This window comes from Vulpes lagopus, chromosome 6 (genome assembly GCF_018345385.1).
Source record: "Vulpes lagopus strain Blue_001 chromosome 6, ASM1834538v1, whole genome shotgun sequence".
In the NCBI taxonomy this organism is placed as follows: Eukaryota; Metazoa; Chordata; class Mammalia; order Carnivora; family Canidae; genus Vulpes; species Vulpes lagopus.
The window spans coordinates 54019290-54031804 of NC_054829.1; positions in this window are offsets into that span (position 1 = coordinate 54019290).

Genomic DNA, 12515 nt, shown 5'->3' on the forward strand with positions numbered 1-12515 from the left:
AATATTATATGATTATTTTATAAGCTTAGCTCTATAGTTGTGCATTGTAAAAATTCCATTCAAAATATTTGTAGTAATATACAGTCACTGACATAAGAAATATTACCATCCTTCTGTCTCAGACTTAAAAAGGTGAAGTTTAGTTATGATATAGCTTTCAATTATTACAGAAATTATTTACTAGAGTTCTATGAACAATTTTTTTTTCTCTGTAAATTAGGGAGCTTGACTTCTCATGCTGTTTACCTTGGCTGTCATGAAGTACAACTCTGATCTTGTCATAAAAGATATAGAGGTAAACCTGAAATCTACAGGACTAGAAAGAAAGGAAAGGAAAATAAAAATGAAAAAAAAAAAGACTAATTTAAAAAATTGTTAGAAATGAAGGATAATCATATGTTCTAAAAGAAGACTATTTACTAAAAGCTAAAATATGCCTGCAATATGGCAATTCCTAAAAAAGAACATTGAATACTTTACCAAATATGTACAGCTACATATATTCACCACTTAAAATTTTGATTAAATAATAATTACTTTTATAATAGTCAGTAACATTGAAAATTAACTCATGGGTTACTTAGCCAGTAAGCCTGGGTGCCTTAGCCAGTTAAGCATCTGACTCTTGATTTTGGCTCAGGTCATGATCTCAGGTTCTTGAGATTAAGCCCCGTGTCAGGCTCCATACTGGGTGTAGACCCTGCTTAAGACTCTTTCTTTTGTAGTGCCTAGGTGGTGCAGTTATTTAAGCCTCTGATTCTTGGCCCAGGTTGTTATCTCAGGGTTGAGATCAAGCCTGTTGTTGAGTCCCATGGCAGGCTCCATACTCCGTGGGGAGTCTGCTTGAAAGACTCTCCCTCCCACCATGCTCACTCACTCATTGACTTTCTCTCTCAAATAAATAAATCTTTAAAAAAATTATATTTCCCTCTCCCACTACCCTACACTAGCTCACTTGTGCTCTAAAAAAAAAATTAAATTAAATAAAAAGAAAATAACATGTATCATAGTATAAAATAGTATACTTATATAAATAAAAGATGAAGATGGCTTATATTATTTCACATTTTATTACTGTATGTTATAAAATAATATATATACTAACACATACATACTAAAATAGTAGCAGTCTTTCCAATTTCATCAACATTCCCATGTGACAAGAAAAAATGAAACACTGAAATTAGAGCAACACATATACTTGAGTATGCAGTTGTTGTATATATTTGTTACTGTATGTCTATAATTTGTCTCTTGGGGAATTTCTTTCTTTATTAAATGAGCAAATACTAGTGATTATGAGTAGAGAATCTGGGGCAACTTCCTAATTGCTGTGTAATTTTAGATAAATCATTTAAATGCTCTGATCTTCATTTGTAAAGTAAGGAAAAAATAATGACTTTCCCTTTAAGTGAGACAATGAGGTTCTTGGTAAACTGCTTAACACATGACAGGTTTTCCAAACTATGGTTATTGTCATCATCATCATCATCATCATCATCACCAGAAATTCTGTGAAGGCAGAGATGGTATTTCTTTAAGCCCCTATAATTCACTGACTGAGCATTAGTGAGATTAAGATGAAGATATCTCTAGTTAGCTGCTTATTAAATATTACTGTTTTATTCTGCTTCAATTCCCATAGATTTTGTTCATTTTGACCTCCATATTTTAGGAATTTTTAGCATACAAATAACAGTTTTATTGGAAGCCTATCACCAAAGTAATTTAGTTCATTTGAGAGATTTCTCCTAATGCTTACAACATGTTAGTTACAGAAACATTAATTATACTTTGAGTTTTTAATTGGTGTATTGTTAGAGCAACCATAACAGGGTATCACAAAAGTGGCTTAATCAACAAAAATTTATTTCTCACAGTTCTGGAGGCCGTAAGTCTGAAATCAAGATGTCAGAAAGGTTGTTTTTTTCTGAGGCTTCTCTCCCTTGATTGTAGATGGCCATCTTCTACCTGTGTCCTCACATGATCTTCTGTCACCGTTTGTCTAAATTTCCTCTTTTTACAAGGTCCTCAGTCATGTAGGAAGAGGACCCACCTCGATGACCTTATTTATAACTTAATTATCTCTTTAAAGACCCCATCTCCAAATATAGTCATATCCTACAATACTGGGGATTAGAACTTTGATATGTAAATTTGGAGGAGATACTATTTAGCCCATAATAGTTACTTAATTCATGAAAAAACACAGTTTAATTCCTTCTAGTTAAATTTAATTCTGTATATTATACTTTCTTTCTTTTCTTAAGACTGAGTCTTTGCTTTAATCTTCTATAGCATCCAAATGATATTATTTTATCAATTGTAACCAAGTGTTTTGAGATTAGTCATTCTTTTATGGAAATCTCTTTAATAGAAACAAACTTGACCTTTCACTTTTTTCTCCATTAGAAATATACTCAACTTAATCATAAGCCAGTTTTTCTTCCTAAATGAAACCTAATGCAACTTTCAAAAAACATTCAGTTTTCAGAACATTTTATACATCCTTAGATATCTTTAAGTTTTAAAATGATTGGCAGAGGTTGGCATTTCATGTGTTCCTATATTATAATTTTCTATTCCATTAGATATGTGATTTATGGCCAGAATTATCTGTATCCCAGTCATAAGTATAGATGCCTAATTTTTAATTTTATGTCTATACATTGTATGAACAAGTTCAAATGTGTACTTAGGTATATCCTATTTTTTTGAAAAGTTAACAGAAACTGGAAATGCATTATAAGTATATTGGCTTTATATTACATTGGATAACTACAGTATTGGTTAAGTTCTATTTTTATTGTTATAAAGGGACATAGAGTATATTAAGTAATGGGCAGAGCTGACCAAAAGGAGAGTACACACACAAACTGTGCAAGGTCTCCAATTCTCTAAGGACATATACCATAAATTATCAATATTATATATTAGTGAGATTACAAATAACAATTTTTATTTGTGTTTGTTAAGTATTATTTGTAATGTGTAAACATTCACAATGCTGTGGAATTTTAACATTTTTTTAAATATGTCAAGCACCTGAAAATGTGGAAATCATCCAGAACTCTTATGCCTGTAGTGATTTCACGTTAGGGGTATATATGTTGTAAGAGTACAAGAGAAGCAAGAAGTCCAGTAAAAGATTCAGAACATCACCCTGGGTTCCAGTATTTGCAAGAATGGAATGTTAGCCAACTTCAGGAGGCATGAAAGTAATGCATTTAAAAGTTATTTCATGGGCCGCTTGGGTGGCTCATTGGCCTTTGGCTCAGGTCATGATCCTGGGGTGCTAGGATAGAGTCCCACATCAGGCTCCCCACAGGGATACTGCTTCTCCCTCTGTCTATGTCTCTGCCTTTTCCTTTGTGTCTCTCATGAATAAATAAATAAAATCTTTAAAAATAAATAAATAAATAAATAAATAAATAAATAAATAAATAATTATTTCACACGCAAAAAAGCAAATCTTGATCCAGTAATTTTATTACTTCTCTTGAATATTTTAAGCCTTAAAATATTTAAAAATCTATGATGAAACAGTAATTTGTCTTGTTTAAAACTGTCCTTTTTATTTTTATTTATTTATTTTTTAAAAAAATTTTTATTTATTTATGATAGTCACAGAGAGAGAGAGAGAGAGGCAGAGACACAGGCAGAGGGAGAAGCAGGCTCCATGCACCGGGAGCCTGATGTGGGATTCGATCCTGGGTCTCCAGGATCGCGCCCTGGGCCAAAGGCAGGAGCCACACTGCTGCGCCACCCAGGGATCCCTAAAACTGTCCTTTTTAGAAAAGAAAAAACTGGTAAAGAATTACAGAATTATAGAATTGACAAAATGTATAAGCATTTTTTCATAAATCTCATTCTATGGATAAGGATATGCATTTATAAGGATATGCTGAAGTATATTCACTCAAACAGCATTGTAGTGCATGTGAACTATTAAATACCACCTCATTTCCAAACATGTACAGATTTGATTTGACCTTCTGCTTGTAGCCTACCCTCTCCCTCCTCAGACATTCTAGCCATCCTAACCTCCATTGTCAGGGTACATCCTATTCTCTGCTTAAGATTCAGTTTGACATTGTCTGGTATATAATATGAGGTAAACAATGAATTGATAAGATTAATGTCTAAACAAAGAAAAAAATAAACTTAACCATGCATAGTGGAATGCATGCTTCATAGTTTCATATAAAATTGAATAATCAGTGTATTTTCTATCATCAAAATTTAGCTTGATCTCATTAATTAATTAATTTCACAGTAAATGTTTATTACACCTACTATTTGCTGTATGCTATACACCATGCTAGAAGTTAAGGAAATATTTTTGTATATAATAAAAATAAAGGAGAACTAGAGCAAACAATAATTTAGTTCAAAATAAATTAGCAACTCCATATGAGGCACACTTTTTACTTGTTAATATTGTATTAAAAGCTTATTATTCAATCAACACCTCCTCAATTTTTCTTCATGTGGATTTAAGAAACCTAGACATCGAAAGACTTAGCATGATGGATTACACCAGCAAGAAAGTATGACTCTCTGTAATGGTCTATTTCTGGGCCATTAAAATTTCTGGGCCATTAAAAGTCTTCTTTTATAAAATTGAACATTTGTAAGGGAAGGATGTGGTGCAATTTAAAGGTTAAATAAGAACAGCTCCAGTAATGATAGTGATAATTCAACTATCAATATCAATATTTACCAAGTGCTTACTTAGGGCAAAAAAGGAGCTAATAAAAATATATGAATTATCTTACTTGATAATAACCTAGCTTCTCATTGTATATTTAGATATTAATTAATTACTTAAATTTACACTTGTACACACACATATATATAGAAAAACCATGTTCATTTTGCTTCCTGTTTGCCATTTCACCATTTTCTTCCTCATATACATTTTTTTCATAAATAAAAAATTAAGCAGCTTAAATATTACATTTTCTACAGTATCTCTGTCTCACAATTAGACATGAATAACTTAGGATGCATAGGGGAATCTGACATTCAATCAAATCCTATATCTCACTAAAAGCTTGAACTTTTAGATTTTAATGGTGGGTGACAACAGCTAAGGGAAAAAGGTCATCAAAAAATGTCTCTAAATTGGCATTTTCACTGCTAACGGCATTACTTGCAAAGAATACAGACAGTAAATTTATTCTTAATAATGATTACAAAAATGTATCCGGATATAAGTTATAGGAAAATATTATAATTTGTATAATTGCTATTATTTGCATTGCTTTAAAAAGAACAATCATTTAAGCACTAAGTGTTAAAACATCAATTTCATTTAGGAGAGAAGGAAGGAAGGGCCAAGTGTTTATGAGAAGGTGGGCTATGATTTTTTTTTTCTGGAAAATTTTGAAATAAACTTCAGACTTATTTTGTTCTATTTTAGCCAATGTAGAAATGGCCGTGAATACATCTTGTTCATTCATTTGATTTGTTCATTCAACGAATTTTTATTGGGCAGGAAATATTTGCCAGATCCCTGGCAAGAGATACATACTTTGGTGAAGAAAATAGAACTGTCCCTATTCAAAGAGCCTATTGTCTAATAAGACTAGATAGAAATGCATCAAATGCCAAAATAAACATAAAATCATAAATATAAGTGTTCTGAATGAGAGATAATGGCACAACAGAAAATACAAAATAGGAGAATGTTATCTGGTCAGCATAGTTAGGCAAGGCTTCCCTAAGGAAGTGGTTTTGAATTGTGATTTGTATATTGTGTTTTCTAGATAAAAAGAATGGTTACAGTTTTTCTTTCAAGAAGAAATGGAATATTAAAAGGCTTATGATGTCAGGAACCTGATTATTAAAAGGAACGTAAGAAAGGCCACTGTATCTTAAGCCGAATTTAAAAAGGAAGGATGACCAGATAAGCCAGAGAGAGGAGAGGAGGGGAGAGGAACAGAGAGGAGAGGAAGGGAGGGGATGAGGGGGAGAGGAGAGAAAGGGCCACATATTCAGGACTATGTAGGCTACATTAAAGGTTTAGGTTATGAAAAACGAAGGTAAACAATGACAATACCTTATGAACATGATCAGATTTCTGATTTGATAAAAATACTCTAAGGGAAGAAAGACTGATGAAAGCAGACCAGTTAGAAGATAGAAGGCTAGATAGCGGGGATACATTTCAAGAGAAATAAAGAGAATCAAGATAAATTAGGAGGTAAATTCACATGGTGATAGAGTTGGATATGCAATAAGAATGACTGAAATGTTGGAGTTGACTCCCAGGTTTTCTGGCCACTGAAGTCAGGGAGGTTTTGTGGCATGCAAGAGGAACATTTTATAATGAAGGGAGGGAAGAGGGGAAATACTAAATTTGTGCACAACTAATAACAGAGCTTCAAAATATATAAAATCAAAATTTAGCTAAAAGGAGAAATAAGGAAATCTACAATGATGTAAAAGAGAATTTAGCACTCTTTTGGTTTGATTTTTAAATTTTTTTTTTAATTTTTTATTTATTTAATGATAGTCACAGAGAGAGAGAGAGAGTCAGAGACACAGGCGGAGGGAGAAGCAGGCTCCATGCACCGGGAGCCCGATGTGGGATTCGATCCCGGGTCTCCAGGATCGCGCCCTGGGCCAAAGGCAGGCGCCAAACCGCTGCGCCACCCAGGGATCCCTGGTTTGATTTTTAATAGTTGAACAAGTAGGCAAAAGACCTTTAAGGATATACAATTTAGTGACAGAAGATAAGCCCTGAAGATAAGGACAGAATGTCTAGTGTAGTCATATTTGAACTGATTACTTACTGGTCCCTCTTCACCAAGGCAGTTAGTTCAGTGGCGTGTAAGTATGTGTGTATGTGTGTAAGACGGACAGAGAGAAACTGGTGTAGGGCCAGAAGGGTGAAAGTAGTTCAGAACAAAAGAGCTTCTCCAAATTGGCTTATTTCCTCCTAAGTACAAGGTTATAAGACAGAAGTCTTGATACCATTAGTGTAAATCTACTACTTAAGCTCAATATTAGTTTAGCTTTAGTCTCCTCCATTTATATAAGTGGAAGAAACATCTAATACAAAGCACTTTACCATTTTCCCAAACTCAGTATTAAATAAGCACAAGAAAAAAATTAAGTCTCTACATTTCTAATTTCAATTGATGTTTGTGACATTAGGTGAATTGACTGCTTAACTGGCCATATTCAAATGTTGATATGGAATCACTGCCCATTTTGATGATGTGGAAAAAGTCACAGAGCCTCATCTTCTACTTCCTTAATGACTTGCATTAAAATACCCAAGGTAAGTTCAGAAAATGTGTGAATTATATGAATTTGGTAGGCATGATGATCATGCTCCCAGATCTGACAGGCTCAAGTGATGGGCCAAATTTAACAAGACGGATTTAATCAAAATAATTATAAGGTTACACAAGGGATATCTTATGTCCAAAACCTAATTGCACAAAAATGATTGGAAAGAAATGTGGCTTACCAGCAAAAAGTATGGTAGAAAATTTTAAAGCAGCTTCGGAGTTTCAATTGATATCCTCTCAATATTAATTGTCAATTGTATAAGATGAACATAAAAGCAAGTCTCACCTTCTTTTTAATCAATTAAAAATAAACTTCTACAACTTGTATACCTATTATAGTCAAAACATACCTAGATTGTTTTCTCTAGTTATACAATATGTCTTTTAAAAAATATTAAAGATAGAGGGGTGCCTGTGTGTCTCAGTTGGTTAAGCATCCAACTCTTGATTTCAGCTCAGTTCATGATCTCAGGGTCTTCTGATGGAGCCCTACATTGGGCTCTGTGCTTAGCGGGGGGTCCGGTTGGATTGTCTCTCTCCCTCTGCCCCTCCCCCTGCTCTCTCTCTCTCTCAAATAAATAAATCTTTAAAAAAATATTAAAGATAGAAGGAAACACATCTAGAGGAGCATGATCAGTTAATAAAATTATAAGTCTTGAAAAATGCTATAAAATAGTTAAAAGTATCTAGATCTTTATCTTAATGGTATTTATATAAATAAGGTAATAATGTTGTACAATCTTAAGGTATTAGTGGGTGAAAGCTGAAAATAAACTGAATATAACTTCTTATAAAGTAAAAAAGGTCGTAAGTAAATATTTGTAGTGTGTGTACTAGGTACCAGCTACCATGTTACTGAATCTCAGGATATTTGCTACTTTTCCTATTGGACACAGAAAATGAGTGCCCGATTGAGTTTTGACCATATCCAAAAACTTTGATAATCCCAATTAACCTTTATCTTATTATAGAAAGTTTTTCGAGCTCTCAGATGGGCCTATGGGTGAAATGAGCCAGCTAAAAAGACAATGTGTTTTCAAACATTGGAAACGTTCTATCACGGGATAAAACACCATTTGCTATTTAATGAATTCTACTAAAAATGCCTTACTCCTAATTTACCATCTTTATAAATACAGTGTTTCCTTTTGTAAGTGTGTTCAAAGCATTTCCATAAAGCCATGGTCCTTTGAAGATTCTATGAATCTGTCATAACTAAACAAAGAATCCTATTCAACCAGAGTCAAGACCTACTCTAATGTTGATTCACTACTAGCTGAAAATAAAAGTTAAGAAAGCTAAGCTCATAGATGTCAGAACTTTGATCAGAGAAACTATTGTTTATACATACATATAACATATGTAAATATACACACATATATGTGTGTATTCCCTAGGATTCCTTAATGCTTGCTAATTATAGATGATAGCAATTACACTGCTTGTAGATTATTCAATATGTGCCAGAGACTATAATTCTACTCATAATAATATATTTAATCCTCACAACCATCCAGCAGGGCACATTTTACAGATGAAGTGACCAAACCATAGAAACATTGAATTACTTGTTCAAGGCCACACAAATAGAGAAAACCCAAGCACAACTCAAACTAGTAAGTCTTACTGCTAAGCACACACTCTTAACTACTAAAGATGATGCCTCTCATAATTATCTGCCTCAGTAATCAAAATAACAAGTTACTTAAATACAAATGTCTTACTTTTGGAATTTCAGTTTACATTGGATGAGCATGTAAAAAATCTAATTACATAATATATGAAATTTTTAATAATATAATTTATTTTTAGGGTGCTTAAGTGGCTCTGTCAGTTAAGCATCTGGCTTGATATCGGCTCAAGTCATGATCTCAGTGTTGTAAAATCAAGTCCCTCAATCAGGTTCTGTGTTCAATGCAGAGTCTGCATCTCTCCCTTTCTCTCTCTCTGCCTCTTCCCTGTTCATGTTCTTGCTCTCTTTTTTTTTTTTAAAGATTTTATTTATTTATTCATGAGAGACACAGAGAGAAGCAGAGATATAGGCAGAGGGAGAAGCAGGCTCTGCACAGGGAGCCTAATGTGGACCCGATCCCAGGGCTCCAGGATCATGCTCTGAGTCAACGGCAGCCACTCAACTGCTGAGCCACCCAGGCATCCAGTCTCGCTCTCTCTAAAATAAATAAATCTTAATATATATGTCTGTGTGTATGTGTATGTGTGTGCATGTATATACCCCCAACATTTTGGAGGGTAAGTGCCAAGTATTTTGTTTATATTTTTAGCTTAAGTTTATCTCTGAATGTCTTTATTTATTTAGCCATGTAATATGAAGCCCTCATGTGTATAATGAGTAAAATTTCTACTAACCTATATTACAGAAATCTAACAAGATCATCTAGGCTTAAGTAAAATGCACAAGTCCTTACAATATGTTAGGCACTGCAATATATGCTAGAGAGTTTTTGCCAAGAATACTATAAGGTCTCTGCATACAAGAACCATACTATTTGGGTAGATAAAAGTTGAAAATATAATACCTATAGCAATGTTATATATACTGTAATTATATAAAAGTACAGGAATAGAACAGACTGTTTTTGGGAAAGGCATGCCAGGCACTGCACTGGGAAATGGTCCAGTGAAACCTCAGCAGTATGTCAGCTGAGTAAGCCTTTGAAAAATGGATATGAATTTAGCAACCTTGAATTTTTTTTTAACATATAAAAAGGTCATTTTATTATACCTTTTGTTTGGCGGGTATCCGTGCCCTCTTTAAAAGCCTACTGTTCAAGTACAAATGGGTATGTTTACAAAGTATGTACAGCTTCAGTCTTCTTCCTTTATGTTTAAACCCAACAACTGTCTGGCACAGAAAGTGGTGAAGATGCACACAGGTGAGCCCTGCCTCACACGGCCCCATGCTCCTGCATGTGCAGGTTCAGCTTCTTGCTCTCCAGGGGTGCCCCCAAAACAGCCTCAGCTTAGTTAGAGCCAAGACCTGAGTAGAGAAGGACAGGTGCCAGTGCTCCACACAGCCAGGTGCAGTCAGACAGTGTTCTGGCGGAGGGACTGTGTTTACAAAACATGAAGGAATAAAACAGTGGAGTGAGCAATGGAAACTATATGTAGTTCAGTATGGGAGTAAAGAATAAGAGTCAGAGCCTGCAGAGATTTAAAGAGTGGACAACATGTGAAGAGGTACTAGTACTCTGCCCCATAGCCAGCAAGGATCCATGTAGTGTCCTAAATAGGAGAATAGTGCGTGGATTATTCTGGTGGCAGTGGGGAGTAGGAAATGGAGGTAGGGCCAGACACAACAGCTCTCAGAAGCAACAATTAGGATGCTATGCCCTATAGTCTGTATAGGGTTTTGAGGGCCTGAACTTAAATATGTAGGAAAGATGGAGAGAATAGGAGTTGAGGAAATTTAAGAAAGTGTAGAAGACCTTGCTTGAGTAATTAAAGGAATGGTAGGACTGAAAAAAGAGGCCTCGGTTGAATATTTGGAGGGAAAGTGGTGCAACTAAATCAAATTCTAAATACAGGGCAAATAAAAGTTTTGGTGAAGGAAAAAAAGAAAGAAAATGTGCTCAGTACTGGAGTTTGAGGGGCCTTAGGTCATCCAAGAGAAATTTGAACATATGAATCTTGCACTCAGAAGATAGATTATACTAGTATTTTTGAACACATGGTTGGTAATTTAAAACTGTGCAAATCATTGCAATCGCACAATGAAAGTTAATTAAAAAATGGAAAGCCCTCCAATAAATATAAACTTATACACCAATGTATAAGATATTATTTTTAAACACTTGCATAGTGAGACTGATAACAGAAGAGGCACTAATCTTTGGTTACTTTGGCAAAGACAATGCTGCTATAATAATAATAATAAGATGTAAATTTTTATTTATGTTACAGACTGAAACAGATAACAAGACAGGTAATTTGTTTTGCTCAGAATCAGACCTAGTTGTTAAAACAAACCTATATGAACTTTCCCAAGGGGACTGATTCTGATGGTGAGATTCCAATAAAACCACAGTGTTTCTGATAGCTAGGAAGACACCACAGTTTGTCTTAGGGTTACTATGGAAGAAACTGGTACTAAATTACTATCAGATTTAGGTCAAAGAAATATCATGAGCTTTTTTATGGCAGAAATTCAATGAATTTTTGTGGACAACCAACATAATCTTTTTTTTTTTCACTATACAGATCGGTTATGAGAAGAGCAGACATTTTTCTATTAGAACTCATTTATCCTGAAGCTTTCCCCTATCAACTTAGTACTTCAGAAACATTTATTTTCAATCTACAGTGATTAATTAGAAAATGTCCAACTGCTATAGAATTGGTCTGAAGACTGTGCAAGCATCCAACACAGTAGGAGTCTAGCCATTAATATCTCATGGAATAAAGATGTTCATTTAAAAAAATAGCCTTTGAGCTGTTTAGAAAATCCTTACATAACCACACTTCCATCAGGTTCCCTTACATAGAGTAAACATGATCTTTACAGAAAATGCCTTTAGTCCTTTCCTACATTGTGTTGACAGAGCTCCCACTCCGCTACCTGAGTTAAACAACATCACTTGTATAGCAGAAAGTTCTCTGCCAATCAACAAACAAAGAAATTGTTCTTTGTACTTTGTGTTTGGTACTGTTTTATCTTTTTCAATAAATATAGAATAAACACACAATGAAAGCTTAGGTGAGAAATGTCTAAAATTTAGTTGAAAAAAGAAGTTTGTATGTAAATGCAGATGAGAAGCAGGTAAAATCAATTCCATGAAAGTTCAGTGGAAGAACTTCAGAAGACAACTGGTATAGCCAGAAAAGCTTTGTGGTAGAGAACAACATTGGGAAAGGCCTATATGTTAAAGGATAAGAAAACAAGAAAAAAAAAATCTCAGGTAATGAACTGATCAAAGGTTATTCAGGTTATCAGATTATGGCTGATTTTGAAAGCCAGCCTAAGGAATGCATAGTTGAAAAGCAAAATATCCACATTTCTCAGTTTAATTTTTGAAGATTTTTTTTCTATTTACAAATAACTTTGATTCCCTCAAGAATAGAGTGCAATACCCACTGTGTGGCATACAAATTCCTCTGAAACCTAATTTGTGTGTATCTCTAAACCATCATCATATATACTCCAGAACAATCAATGAATAATCTATTCATAATTTCATTAAACAATATAATCTA